An 8,531-nucleotide genomic window follows, 5' to 3' on the forward strand; every position below is an offset into this window, starting at 1 on the left:
CAGATAAAGATCAGATAAAGAGTGGAGGTTGAAAAAACAGGAAGTCAAGAAGGAGAAAATTAAGAAAGAGTAGGTAAAGCTTAAAACAAGAGGTGAAAGAAGACAGATATATCAGAGGACAGCTGGAGATAGAGTAAAGCAGCTCAAAAACAAAAATGTGTGTGATTCAGAGAAAATGGAGACTGGAGTTGTTAATTGAGAAGAGAAAAAGGTGATATAGGAAAAAGATACTATAAAATCCATTAAAAGCACAATTTATTATCTAGCCCAAGCACTATCCACCAATCAGCAGTCAATACTGTGTTTTTTTTCTGAATAAGAGTAAACTTACACGGCCATACAGCAGGCACCAAGTGACACCATACTGAGTAGCTGGAGTTTACTATTGATTTTGGGCACCCAAGAGATGAGACATAATTTAATTAACCGCACCCCCATCTGACACAGACATCACATTACAGAGGAGCGAGTATTCATTAGAGCTCTGATACAGCATAAGCCTGGCAGATAATCTACAATACTGAAATTGAAAGGAATTACAGTAGGCACTTATTTTTTTTAATATCATTTTCTAAACTAGTGCCATGCTCGTTCATTTGTATAGTGACACACCGAGAATTGGGATTGTAATATGGCATGTTCTCACAATCCCCCCTGGTGCCTTATTTAGATTAAGATTCACTGTTTGCATCCTTGTCTACAGGTGGTCCTTCAGAAGCATGCATTGTGTTTAGCACTGTGTGAGTTGGTCTGCCGTGTTTACCATGCATTTTTATTTTCAGCTTAGTATTTTGTGAAAGCTCATCATAGCAGACATGTTATATTTGTTGGATATTTTTTGGAGTCTCTCACATTAAACCCCTGTCTCCCAGTCAGAGTTTTTCTCCCACAATCTCTCTCATTTCTTATGTTCAAGTACAAGTAGCAGTAGATCAAAATAACTATAGTGGTGAATGTGTCCGGAAGTGGTCATGGCCACTTCTAATGGTTCTGTTTAAAATCATAGTGCCTGTTATGGTGTAGTGCTTCCTGGTACTTAAAGTCCCAATATTTTTCTGTTTGAGGCTACACACTAAATGGCACTGGACATATTTTATAATCTCATCTGAGCAAGTTTATTATACCTCAAGTGCACATCACAAAGTGCAACTGTTTCAGGAGGCTACACCTCCTTCTTCATGTAAAAGAAAGATTAGATGGGACTTTAAATAAAAGAACAAGAGGAAGCCGCGTTGTTTGGGAGCGCTCTATGGAGAGAAAACAGAAAATTGTGTACATATTAAATATTTGTGCTTTCTGGTGCCACCATAGAGAAAAGCTCACAGAGGGAGCTATAGATCTGCATTGTATCACCACCACACACTTAGTGGTCTGCATGATATAACCAACATTTGGGATCTATGTTGTATATTCATCACAGATGTGGAAGTTTGCATTGTAATGCAACCAGAGGTTTGGGGTTCTCTATTCTATAGCTACCAGAGATTTTTGCCTGAATTGTATTGTGGTAAAGTGGTCACTTAGATGGCCCTCTGTATTTTATAGCGGTCACCAAGAAGCTCTCTGTTCTGTATAGTGGTTACTATAATGTTCTCCGTATTGTATATTGTTCACTCTGATGCTCAATTTATTGCACACTGGTCATTAGAATGATATTTGAATTGCCTATAGTTCACAAGAAATTCTATATATAATTATTAGAATGTGTTCTGTATCATATATGGGTCACTAGAATGAACTATGTATTTTTTTATAACTCATTAGAATTATCTTTGTATTGTATATAGTCACTAGAGTAGGCTGACCATTGAATACTGGTCAGATAGGGCAGCATTGTATTTCATTATATATCCTTGAAATATCATATTTATAATTTATTTAATTTGCTTTATAAAACAATGTGCACATTAGACAAACCACACCCAAATGTTTTGACAAAGCCTATTCTTTCCCACAGTCCCTCTAACATAGTACCAATATCTCCCTGAATGTAATTTTTCCAGGCTGACATTGATTGTAGGCTGGGTGACTGGACACAATATGCTAGCTCTTCTTTAGTGTTTGTAGTAGTGATCAAAGCAGGATTGTATATGGTGGTATGACATAACGCCACTTCTCCTACTGCTTTGATTGTAAAACAATCAAATTCCATCCACTTTTATATTTTTCCTACCGCCACCTCTACATTTCCATACCACTACTTTTACTGGTTTGTAGGTAATAAATGGGCATGAAAGGATTCCTAGCAGGCCCGTCCCTGACATGAATTGGATTTTCTAAAAACACAAAAGGTGTTCTGTTCTGTAACTATCCTGCCAGTAGCCAGCATGCAGGGTAGCAATCTCTTGCAGAATGAAAATTAATTTAGCTGGGACTCCATGATAAATAAGTATCACCCCTAAACCCTCTATTCTGAGTGGCATCACTACCATTGACAGTGTTGCTGTAGAAAACCTGGAAGCACTTGTCCGCTCCAATTCACGTTCATGCTTCATGGACTTTATTTGCTGTACTATAAAATAGCTAAGTATGCTTAAAGAGTTATCTCTATCCCAAGACCAACAAGATTCCAGCTGTATGGCCAACTGCATCAGGCGCTACTTAAAATCATGGATACCTTGGCTTGTCTAGGAGAGCCTCAAACATAAAAATCTGCTTACTGTACACAGTAACAAATACCCCAAAGTAAGGAAATACATAGTATAAATGCTGGATGCTATTTAAATAGAATTTAGATACAGGCACCTTTTAGGGCCAAAATACAAGGTTTTCTACCCACCTTTACACATGAGACTCTAAAGACAATTTGGGGCTATACATTTTACCTGTGGCCAGAAAAAGGTCAGTGATTTGCTGAACAGTCCCCGATGTTATTTACATGCATTCAAGTTGAAATCAAGTGCCAGCTCTAATGACATTATTTAAACATTAAACAATTATTTATGAATTAATACACTAGAAATTGTGAAAACAGCTGTTAACCTGTTAACAAAAACTATATACAATAAAGATTAGCTAAACTACAATAAAAAAGCAAAACATAATAACATAACATAATAAAACAATAATAACAGTATTGATAGAATGAATTAGGTATTCTGATCCTAATGAGATATCATCGATTCATAGCCACGTTCCTGAATCAAAACTTTACTGGGACCTGGAATCAGAAACAAATGTCACTTTCTTATTCAGTTTTGCTAAATAAACAGCAATAGCTTGTTCACAAAATTCCATTGTACATTAATATTAAGACCAATGTAATAAACACATAATGGGTGTGCTTTATGCATTTTAGCCAAACTATTTTAATATGCCTTTCTTCATCATTTTAATATATGTTAATATGTATACAGGACATGATAAATCATGGTAACTATTGTGCAGAAATTATTAGCAATTATGTATTATGTTTTTTTATCTCATCCTGAAAAAGTGGAGTAGCTAGATAGTGTCTCAATTTGTTTATTAACTATAATTATCTTGTTAGCAAAGCCTTCCACTACCAGTCTTCTACAGCAGTTATAGGTTGAAGTAACATCTAATTAATGTCAATGAATTATCTAAAGTAACTGAGCCAATTATTAGTCCATCTGTTCCAAGGAAGTCCATGCAAAAACTGCCCTTTGCTTGTCAAGGCATAATCCAATGAGAATTAAAAAAAAAAGGTCAAAGGAGGAACAAAAAGTACTATCTGGTTCACTGGGACAGTGCTCAATGAGAAACTGACTTCTTTGTATAGTCTCTTCTATGTTCTCTGATTGGTTGAAATATTGTCTCACTACTTCTCATGCATCTAATAGGTTGGCAATTCATATCAGTCAGAAGCTTAAGGATTTTGAATGATTTGTCTCACCACTCTCTAAATAGGTGTAGCCGTGGACCTAAAAGAGCTCAGAGGAAACCTTTAAAAGACTCTCCTATAAGAATCTACCAGTACATACAGTTGCAGTACTCAAGAATGCAGGTTTTTATTTTGGATTTTCTTTATATTGGGGCATGTCAGATCAAGAGAGGACCAGGGGCTTCGATCAAGATAATTTGTAGATTTTATCTGATAAAGGCTGAGGGAAATTACTTTGATTGGTTACGCATATAATGAGATTCAGTAAGTACTAAGGGATGTAATGTTTTATTTATTTTCAATAATTTCATGCCTGGATACTCATCTTTTTTCATGACCAGATCATTTTTCACATGCACAACTTTCAGAGGAAATAACTTTATTTTTCTTAGTTCGACAAGTGAATTTTATAAAATGTTTTCTTTACAAAGAGAACTTTTTTATGGCTGCATAATTAAACAAATATTAATATTTCATACATCTTATATGGGGAACATTTCAGTTTATCCTCCAATACTGTTTGTGTAGACTCATTCATGTCTTAAATTAATTATGAGAGTAATAACACTGCCTCATGTGACACTGTGTTTTAAGTTTTGGCTTTCATTGGCCTGGAAAAGCACAACTGATGCTGGATGGGCCTACTCTGTACTTTGCGAGGAGAACGCTCATTCCCCCCAACGTTTCCATTGGTTGGTGCAAACTTTTGGTCCTTATTAAAAATGATGTTGTCTTTCTAAGCAAACTAATGCCATTTGGTGAAAACCAAAGCGCACTTGCGCAAATTGAGATACTGTCCACCACCAAATAATACCTTAATAAATGATGCCCAGTGTGTTGTCATTGGTCAAGATACAGTGCCGGTGCTACCACTAGGCAAACCAAGATGGTCGTCTATCATCATCATCATCATCATTTATTTATATAGCGCCACTAATTCCGCAGCGCTGTACAGAGAACTCATTCACATCAGTCCCTGCCCCATTGGAGCTTACAGTCTAAATTCCCTACTATAGACACACACTCACACACAGACAGACAGACAGAGAGGGAGAGACTAGGGTCAATTTTTGATTGCAGCCAATTAACCTACCAGTATGTTTTTGGAGTGTGGGAGGAAACCGGAGCACCCGGAGGAAACCCACGCAAACACAGGGAGAACATACAAACTCCACACAGATAAGGCCATGGTTGGGAATCGAACTCATGACCCCAGTGCTGTGAGGCAGACGTGCTAACCACTAGGCCACTGTGCAGCACCAGAGTTTAGGTGGTGGAGTAGTGACAATGCATTTTTAGGGGCCATTTGCACTCGGTATAAACTCATAGCTGGTGATCTTCTGGTGTTGTCATATACTTTTAATGGGATCTGTTTTGTACCATTATGTTGCACTTCAGTGAAGAAGCAAATTTCCAAGCACACGCCAAGCAATGTAATTAAATGTTTCACACACAAATGCAGGCAGTCCTGATGTCCTCTTACTCTCAAAATTAATTTAAGCTGTAAAGTAGGCTAATCTCGGAAGTATTGTAGGTCAAAAACCCCCAAAAATTTTTTAATAAAGAGTTGTACTAGTGGTAGAAGGTTGGAGTTTAATATGACAATTTAAAAATTTGAAAAGTGAACCAATTATTCAACTGCTCTGTACATCTTGACGCATCCCTAGAATGCATTAGTAGTTTCCTAAGCATCAAGGATAAGTGTGCACCTTCATGTGTGCTGTGCAAATCATCCAGCCACAGCCATCAAAACCAAGGTGACTTTGGCTGCACTTTGCAAATCACCCCAGTGTGATGTCCACAGAATAACAGGAGCGAACTGAGCAACATCAGGAGCACTGAAGATGTTGGGGAACTCGCCACATGTAAAGTAACCTACAAACTCCCAACCTGAGGTAAGTAACCTATTGGGATCAGGTTTTCCTTATGAAAATGTAGTTATGGGTGGAAACATAAAAACAAGTAATAGTGAAAGGAAGGGAATTGAAATTACTTTGGAATATATTAATGGGGGAGAAAATCTGAGAAAAGGACATACATTTTATCAACTGTCAGTCTGTACTTTCAATGTACCATCTTTTGTGTGGAATGATAAATATAACTTCCTTCTGTCTCTGTTACTGCCAGTCTGTCACCATATGCCTTTTATAGTGTGTCCATCTGAGAAGTTAAAGACATACTCACAGCTCCCTTAGGCATTATTCCTATTTTGTTTTTAAATATCAAAGAACAGGTTTGTAGTTCATATCTACAAATGCCTACTGGTTTGCTTTTCTCTTTATAGGCTAGCATATTGATATATGCTTATTCTTTTTCAACCAGTGTCGCACTAAAGAACCATTTCTCCAGGAACTCATGGCAGGAAAGATTTATCTTACTTAGTCCTTGAGGTAACTGCCCTGTCCCTCTGTCTTCTGTTCTTGTACCAGTTGGTAACCTGTGTAGGACGCAACCCTGTCATATAAGAGAGGTGCCTCTTTTGTGCAGGGCTTGGATATGGGTCTCGAAGGTAACACTCTCTCAGCAGCTTCCGAGTTCTCTCCTAGAAGAGACAATTACACATAATACACTCTCCTTTTTCATTATAACAAATATGTATTGTCATTTATATAGTCTCATAATAAGGTTAAAATGCATACATTTAGTTTTATTTATTTGTTTAGTTTTTGTTAATAGTGTGATGCTACGGATTCTGTAGTGCCTGATAAATAAGCTAAGATGGTGAAGATGATGTGTTCATTAAGTGCAACTATTTTTATAGCTAGGTTGATCCCGAGAAACAAAAAAAGAGAGGAAAGTTTTTCTTAACCAAATACCGACCACAAGATCAATCCCCTTGATTAATCAACTATACTGTATAACTTACACACTGTAACTTTCCAAATATCATTCCTTCTAAGAGACACCCAATCCATTTAGTGAATCTGCCATCTCCAGTTCCCTTGCTATAGAATGCCAACCTGACTGACATTACAGTGAAAAATCCCTTTTCATGTAAGTCAGGAAAACACATCTAGACATAATGAATATCCCTTTGTCCCTTGCACAGTCTTTTGTTTGAATCATTCAGTAGGTAAATCTATGTTTTGACCTTGACTATATTTGTAAATATTAATTAGATCATCTCTATGGCACCTTTTCCCCAAAGTTACTACTACATTCCTCCAAGCAAACCACTTTCTGAATCTTCCCATTGACCTGCTCACAATCTCTCCCTCTCCCTTTCCCTCCCTCTCCTCTCTCTTTCCCTCCCTCTCCTCTCTCTTTCCCTCCCGCTCCTCTCTCTTTCCTCCTCCATATCTCTCTCCCTCTCCTCTCTCTATCCTTCTCTATCTCTCCGTTTCCTCGCTATCTCTCTCTTTTCCCTTCTCACACTTCCTTCATCACTGCTCTGCTGTAGTTTACTTTAAAATATAGGGAAAAGCATAAAGCAGTTTCTTCCCTTGCCTTTCATGAAAATGTTTATATTCTATGTATATAAATAGGTCACAAATACAGAGCACAGGAAGTTATACAAACCATTCTGATAAAGAAGAGCTAATGCAAGGTCTTGCACAGGTGCAGAAATGGTTCAACAACATGTCTTTACCTCTATATATTCAAGTGTCTGTTAATAAAATTGTGATTTTATTTCAAGAAAAAAGTGTCTAGAGTTGAATTCCAGATACCTGGTATCCACCATCACACACAACCGACTGAATTGAAATGTTCTTCCTTCAAAAGTCACACACCATACATCCTGCTGCATAGCTGCCACACGTTTATGTCTATAATACCAAACACACTGTTCCTTTCACTCTTCTTGCAATTCTCTTATGCATTATTTTAAATTTTCTCATCCATTTCCAAATATGAGACATGGAAGAAGAGGGGAGAGGATAATACATATTATAGAAAAGAATATAAACATTTGAAGCAAGATTGGTTTGCTGTGCAATATTAATGAAAAGACAAAAAAAATCCCTATTACTAAACTATTATTTCTATCTATCCTTATTAAAATCGCACCTTCAAGCAGTTTGTTTTTTTGTTCTTCTCTTCTCCCTCAGCCGTCCCAGGTGTGGTACCATCTATGAGAGGAACAGTGGATTTGAAGGTCTCCCTTATAGAGTGTGCAGCAGATAAATGTGGTGGGAGCGACCAGAGGAAGAGAGCTAGATGATCCATCTCTCCAACACCATGCAATGTGGTGCAGACCTGGGCAATGTGCCCGGGGGAGAGTAGAGACACATGTGGGTAGTGAAAAGACATGATGGAGAGTGTATGAGGAAAAATGCAACAAAATCAAAAGAAGAGAGTTAAATAAAGTTTAGGAGAGAAGGACAAAGGTAGAGACTGTGCAAGAAAGAGTTATATGAAGGAATGAGTCACATACAGAGAGTGGGAAACAAGATACAGTTCTGTCCACTGTCATCAGGATGATCTCATGACGGCGAAGGAGTATGAAGGTATCTTGGGTATTATAAGATGAGTGCCAAATGTCATATGTTATTGGATTAACACTAATAAGATCCGATTAAAAGACAGAGGAGGGTGGGGTAATAGAGAGATTTGTGAAAGAGAGTATGTGTAGTATTACTACATTACACAAAATAATTGAAATATTGCATTACTAGAATAATGGCCTTTTTCTTCAAAATGCAGTATAAAATGATATAGTGGGAATAAACTAGTGAAACAACTTTTG

General features: G+C 37.3%; 1 long non-coding RNA gene across 1 annotated transcript; it reads right to left on the bottom strand.

Moving 5' to 3' along the window:
• Positions 1-1,713: 1,713 nt before the first annotated feature.
• On the bottom strand, positions 1,714-8,247 carry LOC142103482 (uncharacterized). The gene is made up of 3 exons (XR_012679368.1): positions 7,853-8,247; positions 6,223-6,386; positions 1,714-3,160 (listed from the first exon to the last, which is right to left on the bottom strand). It is a non-coding gene; the product is annotated as an uncharacterized LOC142103482 (long non-coding RNA).
• Between the last annotated feature and the right edge of the window lie 284 nt (positions 8,248-8,531).

This window comes from Mixophyes fleayi, chromosome 10, assembly GCF_038048845.1.
Source record: "Mixophyes fleayi isolate aMixFle1 chromosome 10, aMixFle1.hap1, whole genome shotgun sequence".
NCBI classification, from domain to species: domain Eukaryota; kingdom Metazoa; phylum Chordata; class Amphibia; order Anura; family Limnodynastidae; genus Mixophyes; species Mixophyes fleayi.